The following is a 24,874-nucleotide window of genomic DNA, read 5'->3' as shown; positions in this document are numbered from 1 at the left end:
GAAAAGGGTGTTCTGCTCCCTCCCAAGGAAAGAGCTCCAATTATTAGGAAATAATTCCTTACACTCAAACAACATATGCTTCTTCTCAGCTTCCATCCATTGCTCTTAACACTGCCTCTGGAGACCCAAGAAGATGGGGGCTTTTCTCTGAGAAAAGCCACCTGTCAGTGTAGACCCCAATTTAAAAACTGACTATTGGACCTCTATGTCTCTCCTTCCCCTCCAAGAAGCTCATGAAAATGTCTGTCCAGCCCTTAGGGAGAATGAGCTGGGAGAGAGTCAGGTTATTTACTTCCCTCCAAAACTGCCACCATTACCAGGTAAGCAGAGCCAAAATCCTGCAATTTTTTGCAGAAGGAGAAATGAACTTAGAAAGATGTGTTTCTGAACAATCTGGTTGTGACACGTGGAGCTGCTCTGCTGGACAAACTATCCTACACCATCCTTCCCAAATATTCCTTGGAGCCTGTGATATTTGTTTTGTTTGTGGGTGAAAGTTGTCATCAAAAAGTTTCTCAGTTACAAATTGCTACTGCTATCCATTTAAGTGTAAATAATAAATGTCATTTATGTTCCTTTTTTTTTTTTCATTTTTCCTAAAACTAGAGAGACTGGTCCACCCACTACAGTTTGTGATGGGTGGGTAGTCAGCTAGGAAATTTGCCAGGGGCCACAGTTTAAAAAAAAAAGACACCTACACAAAACAGTTATGTTTTTTTTTTTTTAATTCCACTTTTCCCAGGGGTCTCTAGTAACAATTACACTAACAAAGGATTACGTTAAAGGCTTCCTGGTAATCCTGGAAGCTTCCAATGGCTTCCCCATTAATTAAGCATTAGTGACCTGGAGAATGCCTTATTCCATCATTCCCTTGGAAGGAAACAAAGCTCTGTAAAGTCAACAAATAGGGAGGGCATCTAGGGCAAGGAGGGGTGGGGGAGGAGGAAAGTTCAGGAGTGATGGGCCTAGCAGACTGCTCATCTGGAAAGTTTCCTGTTGTTAAGAGGGCTTGGGAGAGCCTGCTTTTTTATCTGATCTTGTACCATTTGTGCCTGCAGACGACTTCCGGCCAGTCTCACACTATGCTCCTGTTGCAATCCACTCTCCGAAGAGAAACACTAGGGGACCCCCAAGAGGAAAGCCAGATGTGCTAACCTTCTGAGGCTGCAGTTACCACAAATTTATTGTCACTCTCTGGGCTTTCAAATCCACCTGGGATAGCTGGACACTCAAGGGCTCCAGCAGCTTCAAGGCAATAGGGGAAAGTCATCTTTTCAAAATTTTCACTTTGAAATTTTCACTTTTTCACAAGATGAAATAGGCTTGTGAGAGATTACAGTGCTTCAGAATTGATATTCACTAAGGCAAGAAGCTCAATGATTAAAAGCTAGTTGAATGTCACAGCAAGTAAACCAAGGAATGAACCAACAAAATAGCCGTCTTCCTCACAAAGAGATAGGTTAATTTAAAACTCAGGAAGATCCAAACTCTCAAATGCATTTGCAATCTCATCAATCTGGAAAGCTCTAACCAATGACACAGATTGTAACTCATCCTTGTGTGTTTTTCCCATATCTTCCCACAATGGATCCACCCAACAAAACAACGATCCTTCTAAAGCTCAACACTGTGAGGGCACTGATGAAACACTCTACTCTGGGTCTCCACCTTGCATCCCTCCCTTTTGCCACCTGAACAACCCATCTTATCTTTCTGGGGTACAATTAATTCCCAAATGATATCTTTGCTACTGTCTGTTAATCAGAGTTCCTTATTGCAGTTGGCTCACACTCATGGTTTTCTGGTGATGTTCATCTCCAATTCAAAGGCTGTGGTGTCCCAGGTCTCACTGACGTATAGCAATACTTGTAAAATGTCTGCATTGAAAAGATGAGCCTGGCCTGGAGAGACTCACATGAAGTGGTATGCTAAGTGAAGAACCAAGAGAACACTGTACACAGCAACAAGATTATGCGATGATCAACTCTGATGGACGTGGCTTTTTCAACACTTAGGTGATTCAGGCCAGTTCCAATGGTCTGGTGATGGAGAGAGCCATCTGCACCCAGAAAAAGCACTGGGGATGACTTAATGTGGATCACAACATAGTATTTTGTCTTTTTTTGTTGTTTTCTTGCTTTTTGTTTTCTCATTTTTTTCCTTTTTGATCTGATTTTTCTTGTGTAGCATGATAATTGTTGGAAATATGTGTAGAACTGCACATGTTTAACATACATTGGATTATTTGCCATCTAAGGGAGGAGGTGGGGGAAGAGAGGGAAAAATTTTTGGAACACAAGGTTTTGCAAGGGTGAATAATGAAAATTATCTATGCATTTGCTTTTAAAATGAAAAACTTTAATAAAAAAAATGGGCCTGGGTAGCTAGATGGTACAGTGGCCAGAGCACAGGCCCCAGAGTCAGGAGAACCTGAATTCAAGTCCTCCTTCAGCCATTTATCATTACTAGCTGTGTGACCCTAAGCAAGTCACTTAACCCCAATTGCTTTACAATAAAATAATAAAACAAAAAAAGAAAAGATGGGCCTTTATTGTTGTGAAAAGTTTAGAGTCAGTAAGGGAGTTTTGTAATCTCTTAAAATCAATTTAATTTACTCTCCTATTCCTTTTCAGCTCTAGGTCCAACTTACAACTGATCAATATTGCCTGTTCCAGATATATAAATTCTGTTGGAAAGCTTTGCAGGGTCCTCATTCAAATAAATGTTGAATCTGGACAATAAACCATTCTATTCAGTTGGTCTAGAACAGAATATAGATGAAAAAAAATCTTCTGAGTAATTACAGAGCTTTTCTACGAGGCTCTACAATATCTTAGAATTTGATTCAATCAATATAATGTCATTTGCAAAGAGATGAACATCTGGAATTCTTCTCCATCCTTCCCAAGCTGAACCTCATGCCTGATTTCCTCCATGACAGTGGTGAATAGTTTTGGAGAATGTGTACCTTCCTGTTTTATGCCTTACCTAATGTTTAGGTCACAGATGATGTGATATCTTCCAAGGGATCTTGAATTATCTTGATGTACAGTTGGGAGTTAATTTGTGATAATGGAACCTTATCAGGCAACTTTTGTTCTACACAGTAGAATTCTCACTCTTTAATCAACAAGTAATGAGACAAAGGGCTCTAAAGCTTCTATACTTTTCAGCCAATTTTGAAATACTAAATTCGTAGTCAACTATTGAATATCATTGCAAAAGTCTGTTTGGCCCTTCTAACACTCTCATCAAAATGCCCTCAATTTTTGCACAGAAATGACCATCATAATGATTTTGTAAAAATGAAATATAGGTGTTAGAGGTCAACAGTCATTTATTTTCTTGGTCTCTTGTTTTTCTTATCAATAAGGCCCAACGTATTTTCTCCCCATATATTCAATATATTAGCTTCCTTTAGATATCTTATAAATTGATTGCATAATTGCCCCAACAATTGTGTTCCTCTAGTGGTGATCTCCTTTATATAAGTTTGATCCAGGTCAGATGCTTTCCCCATCTTTGTTTTCTGCAGTACCATTTCTTCTTCTACTAACTGTGGTGGTTTGATCTAAGAGCGGTGGTTTGATGAAGAAAATGATTTATTGTAATGGTGTTTGGGATTCTTTTTCTTATTTTTCTTCTGTTTGTAGGCTTCTTTCCATTTTCATCTATGAATGTCCTTGGGATACCTTGAATATCTTGCCAATCTTTATTTGGACAGGTTTTTCCCTCTACTCATCGCTCTACTTTATGAGACAATACTGCTCATAGCCTTCCATCATCCTTTTCCTCAACCATTTATATCCTAACATGGTACTGTCTTTGGCAGTTATCTTTCTGCATTTAGTGAATAAATCAAATGTTTGTGGACTAAGGAGCTTTCTGGACTTCTGTGACCTCCCTGTTGTTGCAAATAATTTACATTAGTCTGACCTTTGAATTAAATTATTATAGTCAATTCAATGTTTATTATCCTTGTCACAGTGAATTTATAATCTGTTTAACAAATTCAGAATTTAATCTTAATAATTACATAACAATATAAGTTTTTCATCTTTTTATTATAAATGCTGATCTTTGCTTTAGGAGTCAGTTGTCTGATGTGAAAAAAATAGCAGGCACAGGGATATTCACATGTTACATGTTGATAAGTCTTTTCTTGTTTATTAAAATGTGATTACTTTCATTTAAAAAAAATGTTATTCGATGCTGGCCAGGTCTGGCACCTACTAATTCTTTTCTTAGAACAAAACATTCACAATATGGAAGATAAGACATCTAATAATATTGATGTATTAAGAAGATTAGTTGAATAGTAAAAAGGCAAGTGGACAAGTCTTTGGTTTTTCTCATTTTTTTTCCTCCTGTACCATATTTTCTCATATTTTTTCCCCATTCTTCTTTCTTCCCACCTTTGTACTGAAGTCCCCACACGGCAGAGTAAATTTTTTTTTTGGCCATGCACAAAATCTGGTGAGTGGATTGAAAAATCAGAAAATTTTCTGACACGAAACAGACCAAGTTAAACTTTCCAGCAGCCATATCATATACTGAGCTTATGAATCACTCAAACATCTAGTTCTTTTTCATATAAACTGTCATGCTGTTAACTTTTGCACTGTACCTATTGATTAACAAAAGAGTCTACTCTTGAGATATCTGGTCAGAATCTAAATGTTTATAGAGTCAGTTGGTATAATGCCTGGCCTGGGACCCAAGCTACACAAGATGCTTGGGATCAGCGGGGAAGACGGTACCCACTGGCAGCCATCTGCCACCTCCATCATTCCCCAATTATAAACTCAGTCCTAACCTTCTCTGCCCTCCCTTTGGACTGGGACCTCTAATTTCCCATTTATCTTAGCTCTCCCTCATATTTCTTTCATCTTCTGGTACTCACTGATGGTTTTTTCCTGACAATATCTTAGATCTTGGCACCTTCTCCAAAGCTATATGCTCCTTATTCCTTAACCTCTGACAAGAAGAGCTGGGAAGAAGACTTGGCTTATTTCTTGCTTGACACTACCATAAAATTGGTATAGTTCTTTGCCAGACTTCCCTTTGTCCATATCGCATTCTTCTTTCTATCACACTTTTGGGGGTCAAATACTCTCTCCAGATCCCTTGAATATTAGACTACATGTTAACTATGGGCAAGTACTGCACTCTTTTTCATCTTTGTATCTCTATCCCCAACAATTAGCATTATACCTTGTATAAATAGGTTATTAATAAATGTTTACTAAGTTGGATATCGATATAGAAGATGGAAAATTACAATGAAAGCTTACTTATACATCCCAATGTTTTTCTAAGCAAAATAATGGTAGGAATGAATTTATTCCTCACTCCTATCATTGGAAAGTTCACCAATTACAAACCCAGCAGTGTGGGCTAAAGAATGTAAATAAAAACGTACATTTTTGAAAATTAAAAATTACCTTCAATCCAGCTAGTCTACTTTGGGTGCCCTTCAAAATTATGAATCTATAGCTAAATACTCAAAAGCTTATACACTTAACTTGGAGAGCTCTCTCTACACAATTTCCTGTCTCCTTCATTCATGCTGCCATAGCTAGAATAGCCAAATAGGATAAATAAAGGAAAATCCTCAATAATAAAGGTCTGAGGAATGAGAAAAGGTTGGCATTCTAACAAGAGATCATATTTAAGGTCCTTTCAGTCTAGGGTACCCAAACACAAAACCCAAGACAGGTAAACTCAAATTCAGCACTCATAGTATTACAGAATTGGCAGGAATTTGAGAGGCCATTTAGTACATTTATATCTGGAAAATAATCCTCATTAAATATGTGAAACCAATGTTCATCTGACTTTTTTTTTGAAGACTTTCAGATAAAAGGAACACTTTTGTGTTCAACTCTCCATGACCCCATTTGGGTTTTTTTTGGTAGAGATACTGGAATGGTTTGCTATTTACTTCTCCATCCATTTTACAGATGAAAACACTGAGGAAAACAGGGTTAAGTGACTTGCCCACAGGCTGGATTTGAACTCATGAAGATGAGTTTTCTTGACTCCATTCTGGTGTAGTATCTACCTCCTACATCACCTAGCTGCCCCATTTCATCCCCAAACACATCACTCCGCTTTGTTGAACAGCTTTGTTGAGTTTTTCCTTATCTTTACAACTTTATTCATTACTCTATTCTTGCTGTACAGGACCCTATCGGTTGGAGTTTTCTTCCACCTGGTAGCCTTTAAAGTCTTTGAAAAGAGCTACTGGATTACCTGAGCCCTCTCTTTTCCAGGATAAACATTCCCAAGTTCCTTGAATTGATCCACCCTCAGATGGAATGGATTCAAGGGCCTTCACCTTTCTGGCTGCCCTCCTCTAGACACTCTGAAGTACATTAATCTGTTTTCTAAACTGTGGGGCCCAAACATGAACATAATAATCCAGAGAGAGTCTAAAGGCCAGGGTAATATCACTTCCTTATTTTCTCTGCAGCTTAAGATCAAATTGATTTTTTGGCTACTCTATAGAACACTTTATCCATGAGAATGAAATCCAATAACAATCCCAGATCTTTTTCACAGAAACTACTGTTCTATGACTTCTGCCTTGTACCTGAAAGGTTAAGTTTTTGAACTCAAGTAAAAGAATTTATATTTGTGCCTACTGAAATTGACCTTATTCACCAGATGGCAAAGACTTTGGTGGCCTCCCTAAGGCCAAAAGCTTTGATCTCAAGATCACAGAAACTCTCATTTAACATAGCTAGGAGAGAGAACCCTGGGACAACATCAATAATGGCCTCTAGGGAGAGTTCAATCTATTTGATGGTTTCTGACTTTGTTGCCCACTTTGGGGTGTCAAACTGGAGGTAGAGGGGCAAGAGTGAGACACAAATGGATGTGTGCCCAACAGAATGAGGTGAATCGGGGCCGACATCAGTGTTTGGCAGTAGGCATTGGAGGGACTGGGGGGAAAAAAATCCCAGTGAGCAATTCTGGTCTTTCACCTCCCACTGCAAACAACTACATTTTTACTTAAATGTTCATTTGAGTGTTCATGTTATTTGACAATGTCAACACAAATTGTTTGGCAAATTGTTCTCTATTTTCATCACATATGACACGACCTGCCATCTCCATGCCTTCACACTAGCCTTCCTCCTGGAATCCTCTCTTCCCCTTGATCTCATAGAATCCATCTTTTCCTTTAAGATTTACTCCAACCATCACCTTCTACATGAAGCCTCTTCCTGATCCTCCCAAGTGACTGTGACTGACTTCCCTAACTATAATGCACTTAATTACCTTGTATTTAATCTAAATGTGTGAGTGTGCTTATATATCTATATATTTATATAATATATGTATATATAAAATGTGTATGTATGTATATATATACTTATATATTTCTATATACAGATGTATATTTTTATGCACACACATGTATGTATATGCATTTTGTCTCCCAGAATCAGGATTGTTCCATTCTTTGTCTCTATATCCCAGCATCTGGCGCACTGCCTGATATGTAGTCAGTATTTAATAAATACTTGTTGACTGATAATAATCATTTATAGTGAGTTTGGATAAGTCTACAAATTTGGGTTTTGAGAATGAGAGGGGAAAGCTAGAAAACAGAAGAAAAGATATTGCTGATTTTTCTCTGGAGTGGGAACTGAAGAAATTTTCTGTGGTTTTAGTATTGGATAAAATTATTCCATAGCTACCCACTATCCTGACTTGGAACCTAGAGGACTCTAAAGAATCAATAAATAAGGAGGCAGTAACAACTAATGTGGTAGCCCAGTAGCATCAAACTCAGATTAGTGACATCAAATTCTAATAGTAATGGATCCCTGCTGGCCACTATGATTTAGAAAACCACAAATTAACATTATCTACATTGCACTGTACTTTCATTTATTTTTGTTATTTATAAATAACATTTCAATCTGGTTCTGGCCCTATTTGGGTGTTTTGCCGGTTGCCTGAGGCCCATGTTTGAAATTTCTACCCTACATCACATACTTACATCCCAAATGATGCTAAATTACATTTAACACAGTGCCAAAATCTTCTGGATCCTGACCATGAATCCAATGCACTGGCCCCCCTCAAAGCTTTGTATCACCCAGAAATCTGGTAAGTATGGCAATTTTTCAATCTAAGAGCTTTTATCCAAGTCATTAATAAAAATATAAAAAATAATATAGGGCCAAGCACAGATATCTGAAGCACTCTACCAGAGACTTTGTCAAGCTGACATTTAAGAATTAATGACTATACTGATTCTAGTCTTTCAACCAAATATATCTAATTGTATAATTATCTAACTCCCATCTTTCTACCTTTTCCATAACAATCAGATGAAATTCTTAACAAATGCCTAATGTTTAAATATGGCATTCTCTTTGATCATCTGTTTAAATTAATAACCTTGTCAAAAAAAGGAAGTAAGCTTCATCTAGTCCAACCTTTTCTTGACAAATGCAGGTTAGCCCTGTAATCACCACTTCCTTTTCTAGATGTGCACTACTGTTTACTGACTTTTCTAAGAAAATCAGAGAAATGTATACTTTGCAGAGTCTACTCTCTTCTTTTTCTGAAAATCTAGATATGAGCCCTTTTTTCGTACCTTTCAAATCTCTCCCTTTTTCCACCATCTTTAAATTATGACTGACAAACAGCATCACTGAGTGATGACCAACCATAATTAATTTAGCTCTTCCCAGCAATACAATGATCCAAGAAAATTCCAAAAAATTCATAATGCCATTCACATCCAGATAAAGAGCTGATAGATTCTAAATGCAGATTAAAGTACACTATTTTTACTTTTTTTGTCATGCTTTTTTTCCTTTTGTTCTATTTTTTCTTCCACAACATGACTAATATGGAAATGTCTCACATGATTGCACATCTATAATCTATATCAAATTGCTTACCATTTTGAAGAAAGAGGAGGGAAGGAAGGGAGAAAATTTGGAACTCAAAATTATATTTTGAAAAAAATGTTACATTTACATGTAATTGGAAAAAATAAAATACAATTCAGAAAAAAAAATTATGACTGATAATGAGTTCAAACAACTATATCCTCCAGTTCTTTCAATCATCAAAGATGTAGGTCATCTGAGCCAAATACCTTGAATGCATCTAGGGCTGCTAGCTGATCTCTTACTAAATGAAATAAAATATGTAAATCATTTGGCAAACCTTAAGGCCATATAGAAATGCTAGCCAATAGTACTACCATCTCCTTAATTGTCTTATGTAACAACTCACTTTTAGCCAATATTGTTCTATCCTTTTTAGTCCAAAAGCCATTCTACTTGGTAGAGAAAAGAGAAGCAAAATAAGAAATGAGCAGCTATTTCTCGTCTCTTTTGTCAAGGTCCCATCCCCTTTGACACAGCCATCCCACACCTTCTTTGATCCTCTCCTTTCCCACCCAGGGAGGTGAAAACAAATTTATTCTGTTATTCCCCACTTTTCTCACCAACTTGTCCTTCTAAGCTTTAGTACTCTCAACAGTCTTACAAGAACATGAATTTTACAGGCACTTTTGTATTTCTCCTCAATTATCTGCCTTTTTTCCTATCATTCCAGATCTAAGTTTGGTGAATCCTCTGCCAACCAATTCTATTTTCTTTATACAAACTCTTATTTTTCCTTCTCATGGGAATTGTTTACTTTTCTTTCTTCAAAATGTAATTCTTCAGCATTTTCCTCTCTCTCTCTTGGGTTGACTTTCCTTAAAGAGTTTTAGTTCATAAGACCCTACCCTAACTGGTGTTATAGAGGTGGTTCCTCTGATGGCTGTTAATAGAAACATTCAGAGAAATGACAATGATCTTCTGAATTTCTTCTATTCCAGTGTTAAACTGGGCCGAAGACTTAAATCACACTGAAATAAAATGTTCATTTCATTGTATGAAACACAAACATTTTCACAAAAAGCTTTGAGGATGGAAAAGAATCCACTTATTGTAATTTTTTCAATCTTTATTTTCCAGACACACATTGCACTCACTGTGTTAAATTAGGTTTTCTAAGATCTCCTCTTCCACCTACACAAAATTCAGATTTAAGAAGTTAGCAACCCCTGAAACTAAAGCTAAATTAGAATACTTAAAATTAAGCCCAAGGTTACCCCAGGATTGCATAAGACATTGGAGATTGATTCCAGTCAATTCAAAAACCATTTCTAAGAGTTTCAACTACTGTCCCAATGTGCTACAGATAGGGCTTGTGACTTGTGGACTTATAATTTCATTGGTATAGTGAGATCCCAAGTGTGAAAACTCCCTTTACAAAGATATGTCAGCTCCTCTGCAATTTATTTTGGAGAGTTACCCAGATCAAGAAGAGGTTAAATGCTATGCCCACATTTACAAAACCAGTGTGGATCAGAGCCAATACTTGAAATCAGGCCTTCCTGGCTTCAAGGCCAGCTCCCTATCCATTACACCTCGGTGCTAGTAGGGAAACAAAGACAGAGAAAGACAACAGTCCCTGACTTCCAGAATGACACAAATAAGTACAAAATACTAAGGTTCAGCTAGAACTAGGGGTTCTTACCTGGGGTCTGAGAAATGGGTTTTTTAAATATTTTGAAATATATATTCAATTGCACATGTTCAACATATATTGGATTACATGCTGTCTAAGGGAGTGGGTGGAGGGAAAGGAGGGAAAAATTTAGAACACAAGGTTTTGCAAGGGTCAATGTTGAAAATTATTCCTGCATTTTAAAATAATTTTTTATTTACAAAACATATGGATGAGTAATTTTTCAACATTGACTTTTGCAAAATCTTCTGTTCCAAAATTTCCCCTCATTCCCTCTTCCCCTAGATAGCAGGTAGTCCAATATATGTTAAATATGTTGAAATATGTGTTAAATCCAATATATGTATACAGATTTATACAGTTATCTTGATGCACAAGAAAAATCAGATCTAGAAAGAAAAGAAATTTGAAAAGGAAAACAAAAAATGCAAGCAGTTACCCATGCATATGTTTTGCAAATAAAAAACTTTAATAAAAAATTAAATCTGCAAGAAAGAAATATATATTCAAATACAATATTCCAGGATAATTGGTTTCTATTACAATTCTATGTATTTTAAGTATATTTTAACATCAAACTCGCTCCACCTGATCCAACCCCTTCAATTTACAGAAAATAAAACTAGAATCCAAAGAGATTAAGGTGCCCAAAGTTCCACAGGCAATAAGAAACAATCCCATAATTGGGACCCCAGGTCTTTCACTTGAGGTCTTCCATTCCCCTCCACAACATTCTTCTGCTTTCTCCCAAAAGGATGACAATGTGACTATACTGTGATACCCATCAAGTGACCTTGAATCTCCAGGTCCCTGAATTTTTACAAATGCATACAGAAAAGCAAACCCTATTTGTTTATTTAAACATGGAATCACCTGGCTGCTCAAGCCTGACAGACTGACTTCCAGTAACCAGGCCACCATAAATAAACACCTTAAAATTAGACAAAGCTAATCACAGTCATCAAGGCCTAAAGATTCCCTAGGCAGCCTGCTAACCCATTTCCTAATCACCCAGCTCTCAGTGATTTTAACTGCTCAATTAACTCACAAGTGGCAGTTTTCTGGACATCACTCAAGAGAAAGGGGAGAGGCTTTTTCCCAAGGCATCTTCTTGTGATAAAGCTAGTTAAGGTCAAACCTCAGCTTTCTTAATTTCTTTGACAAGGATTCCATCACTTAATAAAAGGCATGAAATTTAAGTCCAATTTAAGTCTGTAGCAGGACAAAAAAATGAATCTGACATCAAAAAAAAAATGGTAAGAAGAACATCTGTACCCAATACTACAAATTCACATTAAAGGGAAGAATTTTTATGTTGATGTTTTCAGAAATTCACAAGAATTTTGCAAAAATCAGGTAACAGTTATGTCCTACACTGAAAGCAAGTTGGGAGTAGAGAAACAAAAGGTGATGTGCATCAGTCAAATTTTGCTCTTCATCAAGTCAAAAAGTATCTGGACAATAAGATTAGAGTACATAACTCTCTTAGGTCCCTATCAATCTGAAATTAATTAGCCTATGCTCCTCAGGGAGCCAAGGGCACTCATGCATCTTAGGCCATCCCCAGTCACCCTGATTTCTGTTTTGCACAGGACTTCAATAACTGGAAGAGAAAGCAAGATTGCCCAGTCTGCAAAAGCTCTGCCTCACTTAAATTCAATTCACAAATAAGTCAAGACATTTCCCTTATGATGTCCTTAGTCCTCTTTGAGAACGAAGGACAAATTACAACAACCATGAGCCTATGTTCCCATATGAAAAATACCACTATGTAATTAAATTCAATTTAGCAAATATTTCTCCAGCACTACAATGTGCAAAGCACTGAGAACAGAAACACATATTTCTACCATTAGGCTGCTGGACTTTTCCCACTATAAATACATGGCATGGTAAAGAGAAATAAATGCTCTTGGGAATAAATTTCACCTAGACATTAGATTTCTGCAAAGAAAAGGCTCTTAGTCTCTGTTTTATTTTGTTTGGGGAAAGAGGAGGGTGCTAAGTTTTGGATTCATTGGCAGCAGGATGAATGAAACCTATGGATCCCTTCTCCAAATAATGTTTGTAGATACATAAAATACATAGGATTACAAAGTTAACCAATCATACTGAAATGTGGTGATTAGTTTTTTTTTCTTAAAACCAGTTTGTAAAATTCAAGCTAAGAGTCAGTGGTATAAAATATAGAAAACATTATGAAGTTATCTGATCAACTGTGATTAAGATAAAAATGGGAAAGATTTATCTTAAGCTGCAAATGGTTACCGCTATGTAATCATATAAATGGTCAGGGCCTCATTGCCTCTGGATGTCAATAGGTTTTTGATATCTAAGATAGCAGCAGTACAAATACCTCACTTTCATAACGTTTGTTAATTTTGTTCAGAATTTTGTGAAAGACTTCATAAGGCAATTCGAATAGAATATTGGGTTGGGAGCTAAAAAACAGATTCTGAATAATCCTGCCCTTCAGTAAATTAACTTGAACAAGTGACTTAATCTCTATGTCCCTCTCTGTAAAATGGGAACAATACTCACCCCTATTTATCTACTTCACCAGAGTTATTATGGGGAATACTTAGATAGAATGCCCATAAAACATCTGAGCTTCTTGGAGAATGGATCAATATAAAAGCAAAATATTTATTTAAAAAATCTTTGGTATAAAGGACACCCCAAATTTGTCATTATTACATCAAAGGGAAAAAAAAGAAGAGAAAACCCTTCCCATCTTCTCTTGATGGTCTGTAAGGCCATTTTCTAGATAGAGAATAGCAATAGGGATTAGAGGCCCTGCCATGTTTGCCAACATGGCAATCTCTTTCCAAAGGATGCTCAAGACTCACACAGTTCAAATGAAGAATTATATTAAGATTGAAGATTTATTCCCCTGAAACTCTCAGAACAAGCTGACAGCCTAATAAGCCTTCTTCCTCTAACATTTCTAAAAGAGAAAAGAAAAAACGAAAAGGAAAAAAAAAGAGCCCCAAAAAGAAAGGAAGAAAAGGTTGAAGGATCACAGATCTAAAACTGAAAGAGCTCTCACCAAGCAACTTGCCTAATTTTCTCCATTTTACAGATAAGAACAATGAGAACAATTAAAATACAGTGATAGCTACCCAAGGTCACAGAGGGAGCAAGTAGAAATTGAATCTGAACCTGGTCCTATGATGACCCTCACAGCAAAGCCTTGAACTGTACTCTGAAGCCCTGGATCCCAGATCTGGCTCTGCCATTAACTCACTGTCTAACTTCAGCCCACTCATTTTCAATTCTCTAGGCCCCCAAAAGATGAATTCTAAAACCCAAAGGGCTGGAGGCAGGCCCACTGTAGCCCTGGGAGCTGGGAATTCCCTATAACTCTTGTATCCAGCCCTACAGAAATAGGGCTTTTTTTTTCCCCCATAAAAGCCGTACCTGAATATAAAATGAATCCCCCAATCTAGTTCTCAGTTAAAAAACTTAACCAGCCAGTGTGTGACTGCATTTCCTCTTGGCTTTTACTTTCCAACGTTCAGTGAGTGACACAGGTTTTGCCAAGTTCAGCTAGACCTGGCTCCAATTCCATTCGCTCTGCAAATGTAATTTTAAGGGAAGACAATCATCTAGGAGCCGCCCTCCAAATCAGGCGTCAAGTGAGGTCTAGGGAACATCTGGGAAACCAGGAAGCAGCGAGGCGGCCCACCTCTCAGAAATCAGGAAACAGACTCATTTCATGAAGTCCCTACTCCACACTAGGCTTACACTGCATGCTAATGAACAAAGACCAAAAGTCAACAGACCTTGCCTTCAGGCAGATTACACCCTTGGGCAGTATACAACATGTACCCAAATGAGGATCTGTGAGGTAATCTAGGAAAGTGAGAACCCCAATGGAGGGGTCCACAGAAGGCTTAATGCAGAAGTGAGTCTTGAAGGACACTATGGATTATAAAATAATATACCATATGCCTACAGAAACTTTGTGGCTTATGAACGTTTAATCTGAGAGTAAACAGGGCACAAGAGCATCTATTTGCTCTGAAGACAAGAGTATAGTATATAATATTTAATATAATATAGTATAATACTTAGGGGGAGAAAGCAGGGTAGGTAAGAAAATAAAACTCAAGCAATACTCCATGTGCAAGGCAGTATGGCAAAGCCAGAGTCAAGCCCTGCCTCTTCAGTTTGCTGATTTAATGGCTCAAGACAAGGTATATTTTCTTGCTAAGTCTCAGTTTCCTCACCTTTAAAATGGGAATAGCAATATCTTTAACATTTAATTCACAGCCTGCTTCAAGGAACAAATGGAAAGGTATGTCAAGTAAACCCTGTAAATGTCAGTTGTTAGTACAGTTTTTTTTTTTTTAACATCCTTATCATTATTATTATCATATCAAGCCATAGACGATCACAAAAAAAGTACCTCTCAGGAGGTCACTGGGCCTCTTACCCCAAAATACATAGGTTAATCTAACAACAAATGAGATAGTGAACACATCTCCATGTGACTAGTTCTAGCTTTTTTTTTCTTTTTTAATTATCTTTATCCAACCAGTTGATTCTCATTTCATTACAGATCTTGATGTCTCTGGCTAACATTTCAGAACTTCCTCTAAGCAAAGATTGAAGATAGAATCTTCAAAGTAGTCATTAGCAACAAGGCATTTTTGAGTCCCTACCCCCTTTTACTACTGCTAGTTTCTAATCTGATCTGCAGTCACTAGACCATGCTTAGAAATTCAGATTATGTCCACCACATGAAACCTATTCAATTCTGAATAGTAATTTTCCTCAAAGCAAAATAATAAAAATCATAAAATCCTGCTTTCGTTTTCAAATTGGTACAAAAATAAATCACCAAAGCTTAAAGATTTAACTTTCTGCAGTCCTACTAGATGAATGATCTTAAAACTACATACCTACAAAATGATTCCTTCATATAGTAATTCTACAGCCTTCAAAAGTCAATGTCACTGCTTCCTCATCCAGAAAAGTACACAGTTGGATTAGATAACTTTTAAGGTTTCTGAATCTATTATCTTAAATTTTTACAATGTATACACTAAAAAAACAAAAACAAATGCTGTACAGATGATGCAAATTACATATATCTACACAGGTATAGTTTTATTTGTGTGCCTTTTCAGACTTCTCTTGACTTTGACTGCCAGCACAACAGATCTCATTTACACTTCATTAGATTTGGTTCACCATTGCCAAATCAAAGAAGTAACCTTTGAGATCATCGACTTCATCTCTCTCATTTCAAAGATTTGGAAAGTAACAAGATAATGGGACTTTCCCAAAGTCATACAGATTCTAACAGCAGCAAAACCAAAACCAGTATCAAGGTCTCCTGATTTCCAGGTCAGAATTCCTCTGGAGCCAGGACAAAAGTAAGACCCATACACTGTATTACTATAAAAAAATTAACAAGAATGGGGAGGAAAAAGCAACCAAGCCAAAGTAGATACTATTGAAGGGAAAAAATACAGTTGTTAAGCTTGGATAAAGTTGGCATTTTATATTAATCTGGATGTATAATTTCATCATTGTGAAATAATCTAATAAAATGTACTATGTTCCTTGATGGTGTGGCCTTTTGACTTTGTATACTCAGCACTATCACACAATGTTGTGATATAATAGAGGCTTTAATAAACGTTTATTTACTGATTCCACCCACTAACAAACTGTTCTACCCACTAATAGTGTCCAGGAGTTGTCTGGGAGCGCCAAGAGGTTAAGTTGGTATCTCTCCATGGTCACAGGCAGGACACCACTCAGTCCTCCCACTATCTACTATGTCATGAGACAAGACTTTTGCATATACAAATTAATTAAACTCTATATGCAACAAGCAGCAGATATTTTTATACTCATTCAACAGAAGAGGAAATGAATACACACAGATGTTACCTGTTTTGCCCACTCAAAGAGAAGAGTTGATACTCAGCCCTCAAGACTTCCCTTCTCCCACTTCAGTTAAGTAAGGTTATTACCAAGAGTAAGATTCTAGTTTATCATTTACATATCACTCCCACTGCTCTTTACTGTTTATAATAATGACAGTCAAACAACATTCTCAACTGTTTCTTAAATCAGTTTTCTAACCTCATATGGGGTCTCATAATTGGGGGGGTCACAAAATTATAATTTATTATCAGTAGATGTTTGAATTGTATACCTATTTTATATGTCTATATGTCCATGGTCACATAAAAATTTCTTGGGTAAAAAGAGGTCAAAAGTGGAAAATGTTTAAGAAGCCCTATTCTAGAGAACCTGTATTATATGATTATACAATATACTTTCTGGCCACCATCCAGTTAGAAGTACATGGCTTCTCAAGGTAATTGTCAAGATGTGTTACGTCTACAACCTACAAATATGTGTACATATATACATATATGTATATAAACACACATGCCCTAGAATGAGCATATAGCCACAATGTTCTGGCAAGATAGACTCTTATGATAATTGAAACTACAGAAATTAAGTCCTGGTATTTACAGTCCTGCACCTGGAACTTAATTGCCCTCTTTCCCAATCTGACTGTCTCTTCCTGAGAGAAATTCTGGGGAGATCTGAGAGTCACAAGGGTGAGGTAAAGATAGTCTATCTATCGGTGACAAGAGAAGACTAAGTTTACTAAAAGTGAGGACTATTTTGGTTTATGCTCTTGTCTATGGTAGGTTCAGAGAACAGCACATGACAGGTGCTTCATAACTGCCCAGATGAATGATACAAATCTAGTCACAGAAGGATGTGAAAGGCCTGTCTCTAGTATGGCAAGCTATCTGGGACAAAGTGGACTGTCTGGATGATGCAAACAAATGGCTCCAATTAGGAACAAAGATGTCGCCAAGCCCCGAGCCTTCATTCAGAACAAGATTCCCTCTCCCCTGTATCTTATTTGTTAACCATCTCTTAGAATCTTTTGTAACTACCTCATTCATAAGACCTTTACTGATTTGGGTTGTTCATGCTCTTTTTCTCCTGAAATTGTAAATATTTGTGTAGATTTGGGAAATATGAGGGACACAGTAAAAAAAAAAAACAAAAAACAAAAAAAAAAACACTGGATTTGGAGTCAGAGAAGTAGGTTGCTATCCCTACCACTTCCTGCCTCTATGACCTTGGACAGATAGCCAGCCCTTCACTTCCCTCACCTGAAAATGAAAATATTGAATCAGTTTGCCTGACTCCTGGCTCCAAAACAATCGCTTATTTTTTTATATAAGATTTATGTTGGAAAGGTAGTGTGGCATAATGAACAGAGTATTGGTTTTGGAGTTAGGAAGGACCTAGTTTCAAATTCCAACTTTGACGCTCATTAGACATAGGACCCAGGGGCCCAAGGATCCATTTAAACTTTCTGAACCTAAGTTTCCTCATTTGTAAATACAGTATAATGCCTGTAGAACCTATCTCACAAGAGTGATGTGAGGCTGAAGCTCAATGAGATTTTAGATAAATACAGACATAATGCCTGTGTGTGTGTGTGTGTGTGTGTGTGTGTGTGTGTGTGTAAGGGGGGAGGGAAGGAGAGAAGAGAGAAAGTGAAAATAAGTAGGAGAGAGAGAGAGAGAGCTTTGCAAACTTTAAAATACTACATATTTACTATGGTTTTTTATTTGTTTACACAATGTCTGGCCCATAGCACGTATTTGATTAAAGGTTTATCATGTAAACAAGTACCTATCTGCATTCATATCGGTACTCACTGGTCACATGTAAGATTCTTGAGGACAGGGCTTGTCTCCTCTGTGCCTTTGTACCCCAGCACTCACAACAGTGCAGCCATCATACATGGCAGATGCTTAACAAGTGCTGATGGAATCTAAATGAACATATTCATTTCCCAACCTTTAGCAAATCAGAAGCATGGAGAAGGGCAGCAGAGAGACAAGCAAGCTACTAGGTACAAGAAGTGACACCTGATGGCCTGATGTGGAAAATTATGAATGAAAAACTTAGAAACGGACTCCACTAACTACATGGCTCCAAAAGAAATCAGATGTCATGGAATCCGGGTCTTTTTTGAAAATAAAACTTGTACATTTGAAAAGGCCACACAGTTCAGTGACATTTTAGTCATAATGACAGTTCTAACAGTTGGAAACTATCAAATAAAAGTTATAATAGTTCAGTTCTACATGTAGCAAAAAATTGTCTTAAGCTTAAATCTCTTTTCTCATGGCTGCTCCTTTAACCAAATTGATATAGAGATAGCATAGGGGTGGTAGAATAATGTTATGTTGGCTTTTCCTGGAGAGGGCAAATAGTTCATAGGATAGCTTGGCTCTGGCACTCAGTCCTTTAAACTAGGGATTGCTTCTTGTGTGCCATGGACCCCTTAGGCAGTTTCAGGAAAACCACATAGAAAACAACAGGCAGAATATGTCAGAATAGACAAAAGTTCAGCCTTGGATTCAAGTAAACCTGGATTTAAATCCCTTTTATTTGTGGGGCCATTGGCAATACACTTAGCTTCCACAGGCAATCCACAGAACTCTATCTAAAGTATCTAAAGCTGCAGAGGAGCTGTATGACTGAAAGCAGTTGGCATACTTTCCCCTAAGTATGTCCCCCATAGCTTGGGACCAAATATAAAGTTTTAATGGCTCTGGGTTAAATGCTGAGGATACAAACTTAGAAAAACTGAGTAACAACAACAAAGTAAGCTTGAAGGTTGTGTGAAAAAGCACCAACATTCACATTTGCACTAAATCTGTGAATTCACTTTATCAAAATTTTTCTGTTATTTTTTTCATTGATATTGTACTAATAGTTCCTACCCTCAAGGATCTTATGTTCTACTGCTCCTAGAGATTGCAGGTTGTCATGGCTAACACTATATTCAATTCTGCTCATTAGTTCTTAGAAACCAACCTCTAAGACACTGATCACTTTCCAAAAGCCACAACAATGCTTATGTCAATGTACTAATATTAATCAAGACAATCTAGTCTAATCCTGAGCTATCAGCAACTCAGAAAACAAGAAATTAACCAATAGCACATAATTAGCAAGGCTTCCCCTAACAGAGAAGGCCGATGAAAGCAGATCATCCCAGGGCAGTCTGACCTAGAGAGGAGCTCGAAGCCAAATTTAAATTTTATTTTTCCGCTGCTTGTACTCTGGTTTCTTCATAAGCAGCCCATTAAAAAAAAAATCACAAACAGATTTCCCATGGAGTCTAAAAATCCATCTGATAATACTTTCTCAACAATTCTCTGAAAGTGGATAATTTGTTTACTAACTTTTTTTCTTTAGCTTTGTTCTCCCCACCCCACCAGCCTTAAATAAGGCAACAGTTCCCAAAGCTATCGTAGGGATTTTCATCTTTCTTATTCTATTAAGCAACCATTATTCCTCTGTTCAGGTTTTCATTTAATAAAGAGAACTTTGCTATTTAAAACAGAATACCAATGTGGATGAATGATATTTTGTCACTTCAAAACACTTTGCATGACATCCAACATAGAAGTCAACATCATTCAGCTCAGTGCTAAGGGATGATAGGCTTATTTTGTAAATAAGTTTTGTAAAGGGTGTTTTTTTTAGCGAAAACTCACTAGGGATAGACAGACCATTTGGAACATGAAGAACCTTCCATGGCTGATAAAAAAAAAAGAAAACCTTGAGAGGCTTTTCTGCTCCATGTCGGATTAATGAAAGGGCAGCATGTACTTCCAAGATGGGGGAAAAAAGTACAATGGGCAACAAAGTAAGCTTGAAGGTTATGTGAAAAAGCACCAACATTCACATTTGCAGCTTAAGCTGTGAATTCACTTTATCAAAATTTTTCTGTTATTTCTTTCATTGATATTGTACTAAATATGTCCCTTGAGATCTAAGGCCATATACCTTATTGTCTTGGGAATTTTCCCAGGGTTTAAAGCAATCCATACCTTGCACATAACAGGAGTTCCATAAATCATAGAGATACTGTTTAAGTTGGAAGGAACCTGAGAGATTATCTAGCGCAGATCCTTTATTTCAAAGATAATTGAGTCTCCAAAAGAAACACCGACTTGTTCAAAGTCACTTATGGTGAGTTAGAACAGGGACACATAGCATTTGCAAAAAGGACAAATGATGATGTGTTCTATTCTCATGTAAAGCATTTTGCAAACTTTAAAGCACTCAAGGATGCTAGTTATTATGATGATCACTTGCTTTGTGTCTGCAGACACTCAGCAGAAAATGGTATCTCACTGCAAAAGTGGTTCAAAGAACTAAACTGAAACCAGTTATTACATACTCAGTTTCACAGTAAAGAACTCGCTCTACTTCCTAATAACACTAATGTTTTCTTCCCAAGTCAGTTATCTCGCCTTAAATAAGGTGACAACCTGGGCAGACCAAGCGACCCAGTGATCTTCCTCCCCTCTTGGTGATAAACACTGAAATTATCCAACATATTGTGATAATAATGTGTATAATAAATACTCAGTGTGTATAAGATCATAGGATCCCAAGGCTTAAAAAAGGAAAGAGTCCTAGGGGCTAACCCCTACCCCCAGTTTACAGATGATTCCTAAATCCAGAAAGAATCCATGGGATTTGCCTACTCAGGCAACAAAGAGCAGAACCATCATTTGAACCAGACTTCAAATTTCCTATCCAGCATTCTTTTTAGCAACCTCAAACAATTCATTTACTTTGAGTTCAGAAAGCAAGAAACCATCCCCAAAAATTCTAGTCTCTGATGAAATAAAAAATGTCTGGCTCTTATAAACAGATCTACCAATAGATATCATACCAATAGGATATGGAGAATTTGTTGGCATGTTCTCTCCCTATGTCCTACCAAAAGCAGGTATCTGAGAAGCATCATGATCAGAAAGGGATGGCTGTGGCTGCGAAACTAATCCGCTCAGTACAGAGCTAACTGGTCAGAAAGGGGATGAAAGCCCCAGTTTTAACCTCATTAGCAGGACAACAATTAATGGGCCCAGTCTCTCCACAAATACAGATGAATAGAGTACAAATGCCTCCCACTACATTAGCACTCCTGAGAATTTTATCAACAGGAAACAAAAATGTTACACCTCTTTAATGAAGTGTCTGATTTTTTTTTTTTTTCAAATTAGAAAAGCCCAAAGACTGTAGCCCAGGGAACAGCTAAATATTTAGACTGTTACATGAGTTACCAAGACCCATCCACCCCTGTGGCCCTGTTTTTTGACCATTTAAGAAGAAAACTTCAGATGGGCAAGTCTACAGTTACATGGACATATGTACACAATACAAGTCTCCTTCTCCTAACGCATCTCAAAGCAATCTGGAAAAGCTAACGGGCCTGTATTTATAGCAGAAACCCCGGCCCCAAATCATGTCCCACAGAAAGCACTCCAACAGCATTATTAACTTATTGAAATCCTTTGACATGTGCTTGGCTTCAGGCCAAGTGCTGAGTGCTGATATTTTTCTGCTCTATTTCTAGATTTGACATAGCTTTACAATATAAACAAACCAAATCAGCTGTGATTATTTCACTTACTCAAAGACAGCCCTTCTTTCCCATTTAATCCTAAACTGACAAGCACATATTCACTTCATGGAAAGTTATTTTTGAGGCAGTTAATTTTGCTTATATATGCTTGGCAAATGAAACACAATATATTTTTGAAAATTTAAATAACATGCACACTACCCAAAAAGTCAGATTTTTTCTTTTCTTTCCCAATTTAATGCCATTCTAGCTTCTTACAGATCTTTGATCTGTCTACTACAATTTTGACTCTGGGTACCAGAATGGTAACTGACTCCAAATGCAAGTCAAATACCCCATGCCATGTGTTTGCTAAACAGAAGTATCGGCAAGGCAGGAGAATCAATAATACAAATTGCGTCCTATAGCCCTTTCTCTGGCAGCTTTTAAGGGTGAGGGGCAGTTAGGAAGCAATTCTCATAAGTGATTGTACACTCACCTGTCACAGACTAAGCCAACAGTATCTACAGCACACCCAAACTGGGGTGGTACAGTTCCTGCTCCACTGGGTCAGCGCCTAGGTTTTAAAAAAAAAGGAAGAAAAAGGACTCATTACAAGAGCCATAGAGCCATAGAATGTCAGTTCTTGTGGTCCCTGTTTAAGATGCCAAGAACGGCTTATCTAGTAGATCCATTCCGCTCAGGTAACCTTCTACAAACTTGATTAGTCCGTCCCTCCATGATTCGGCTTCAGTCTAAATCTAAAACCCCAAGGTGATCAGTAGTACCTAGTTTCTCTATTCCTGGCACGCACTCCATATAGGCGACAGATACATTGTGTCTCGCATCTCTGCAACAATTCAGGGAGAAAGTGTGAGCAGATCTCCAAGCACTTGTTTGCTGAAGGAGAAGGGGATGGCATCCTTTGCGATGCTGGACATCCTCGCCCCAGCACACAAACAGGCTACGCTCCCAAACCTCGTCCGCTCGGTCCCTGTTTTCTTCCTTTTCACCTTTCCCACCCCCGACCTGAGCACCCCGCAGCCCTGGGCTTGAACACTCGCAAGCATCACCGAATCGTGCAGCGGGAGGGCTGCAATTTTCCCCCCAAGATTATTTCCTTGAGGAGATACACTCGAGCACTGCTGTGCCCCCCTCCCTTTACCCCGTCCACCCTCCCACCCCCGGACCTATTTCCTGCTCCCCGTCCCCTAGCTCCTAACTTGGTGCTGGGGAGGAAGCGGGATTGAACCCGCTATTTGCAAGCCCATACCCTCTGGCTATCGGAGCGGGGACCTGGATGCGAAAGGAAGGGAAACAGAGAATTGACAAGGACACTCCAGCTGTGTGCAAGCAGCCCCAAACCCCACCGAGCCCCGAGAGCCCGAGGAGGGCGGAGCAGAAAAGTTCTGCTCCGTCTCTCCCTCGGTCACTTCCCCGCACGCTTGCCGCTCTCCCCGGCCCGAGACCGTACCGTGTCGCCCCCGGGAGCGGTGCCCGCTTTTGCTTCGGGAGCCGGGCTGGGAGAGCGTCAGCAGCTACTTTGTAATTCCATGTCCCCGAAGCTGGGGCTCGGTCCCGTTAGGATGGACGCGCACCCCTCCTGCGTCTGCTCTCGTCTGGTCTCGTCCCGCCGGGTGCCTGGCTTTGCTTTGCCTTTCCTCGCCTCGCCTTTCTCTTGCTCCCTCCACCTCCCCTCTCCTCCTCCTGCTGCTTCTCCTCCTCCCCCTCCTTCTTCTTCTTCTTCTCCTCCGCCACCTCCACCTCCTCCTCCTCCTCCTCCCACCCCAGTGAGTTTCAGGAAACGGCTCAGCAGAACATCCACATGGTTACTGCACTTGGGCTCCGCTTCGCCACGGCTTATATACCCCTCGTGGCTCCCTGGGCAATGTAGTCCAAGTCAAGGGTCTCGCAGGCGCCTCCGGCGGTGAGGCGAAACTACAATTCCCAGAATGCCCTGGGCTTCCCGGGCTGAGGTTCCAAATCGTCTCCCTGGCTTTGGGGCAGCTGAGGAGCTGGAGTAGCCTAGAGCTACCCGAGTTTTCTGGGTTGTCGGGGTTAGAGGGACAGGGTCGTTTTGTGCGTCGCCGAGGAAAGGGACAGTTTCCTGCTTCTGCATTGACAGTTTGGGCTGGGAGCCTTGGTCCAAGGCGACGTGCCTCCAATCCTCTGGGGCACCCTCACCCCAGACCCTCGAAGGGTGTCCTGATTTGCAGACTTTGGACGCATATTAAACTTATGCTTTGGGAAGTTTTTGCCTTTTTTTTTTTTTTTCATTTTAACGAGCTGTCAGCTCCAATTTGAGCCAATGCGCCTTGGCCAAGAATTTCAAAAATCTATACAACGCACAAAAATGCCAGTGCTGTTGCTCCCCTATTAGAACGCACGCTCCTCAGCGACAGACCGAGAGGTTTGTTGGGGTGTTGGTTGGGTTTGTTAGGTTTGGGGGGGGCACGGGTTTGGAGGGGGCAGTTATCATGCTTTTCTCTATCTCCTGAGCTTGACGCAGACTAATCAGCACTTACTAATTGCTGGCTGGCTGCTCCCGGTGAAGGATGAAAACCTCAAGTCCCAGCCCCCAGCCCTGGAATGACATGCCGGAGATGGGATTTGCATGGGATTTCGAGGGGGTCCACCCTGTGTGGACCTCGCTGAAGGGGTGCACGGGGCTCCGGGCACCCACTAGGATGTCCTTGGAGCCTTCTCTCTAGGGACGGGAGGTAAATAACCTCGATTATCCGGGCTGACCAATTAATGTTATGATTTGTTAGTACAGGGATTTGGAAGCAAATACAGACGCACACACACTCGCACCCCGAAAAAAGAAAGTGGAGGGTGAAATCCAGCCCCGAAACCACCTAAACTGGTCGTGCTCCTAAGTCTTTG

General features: G+C 38.9%; 1 protein-coding gene across 11 annotated transcripts in view; it reads right to left on the bottom strand.

The window, feature by feature from the left end:
* ITPR1 (inositol 1,4,5-trisphosphate receptor type 1) overlaps positions 1-23,703 on the bottom strand; it is a 386,707-nt gene extending 363,004 nt beyond the window's left edge. For all 11 annotated transcript variants that reach the window (XM_031954255.1, XM_031954269.1, XM_031954258.1 and 8 more), the window contains exons 1-2: positions 23,463-23,703; positions 22,488-22,565 (exon numbers count right to left, since the gene is read on the bottom strand). The gene's annotated coding sequence lies outside the window, so the exon portion shown is untranslated. The remainder of the gene's footprint in view (positions 1-22,487; positions 22,566-23,462) is intronic.
* Positions 23,704-24,874: the final 1,171 nt, after the last annotated feature.

Source organism: Sarcophilus harrisii, chromosome 1 (assembly GCF_902635505.1).
Source record: "Sarcophilus harrisii chromosome 1, mSarHar1.11, whole genome shotgun sequence".
NCBI classification, from domain to species: Eukaryota; Metazoa; Chordata; class Mammalia; order Dasyuromorphia; family Dasyuridae; genus Sarcophilus; species Sarcophilus harrisii.
This window is presented reverse-complemented; position numbering and strand designations above follow the sequence as displayed.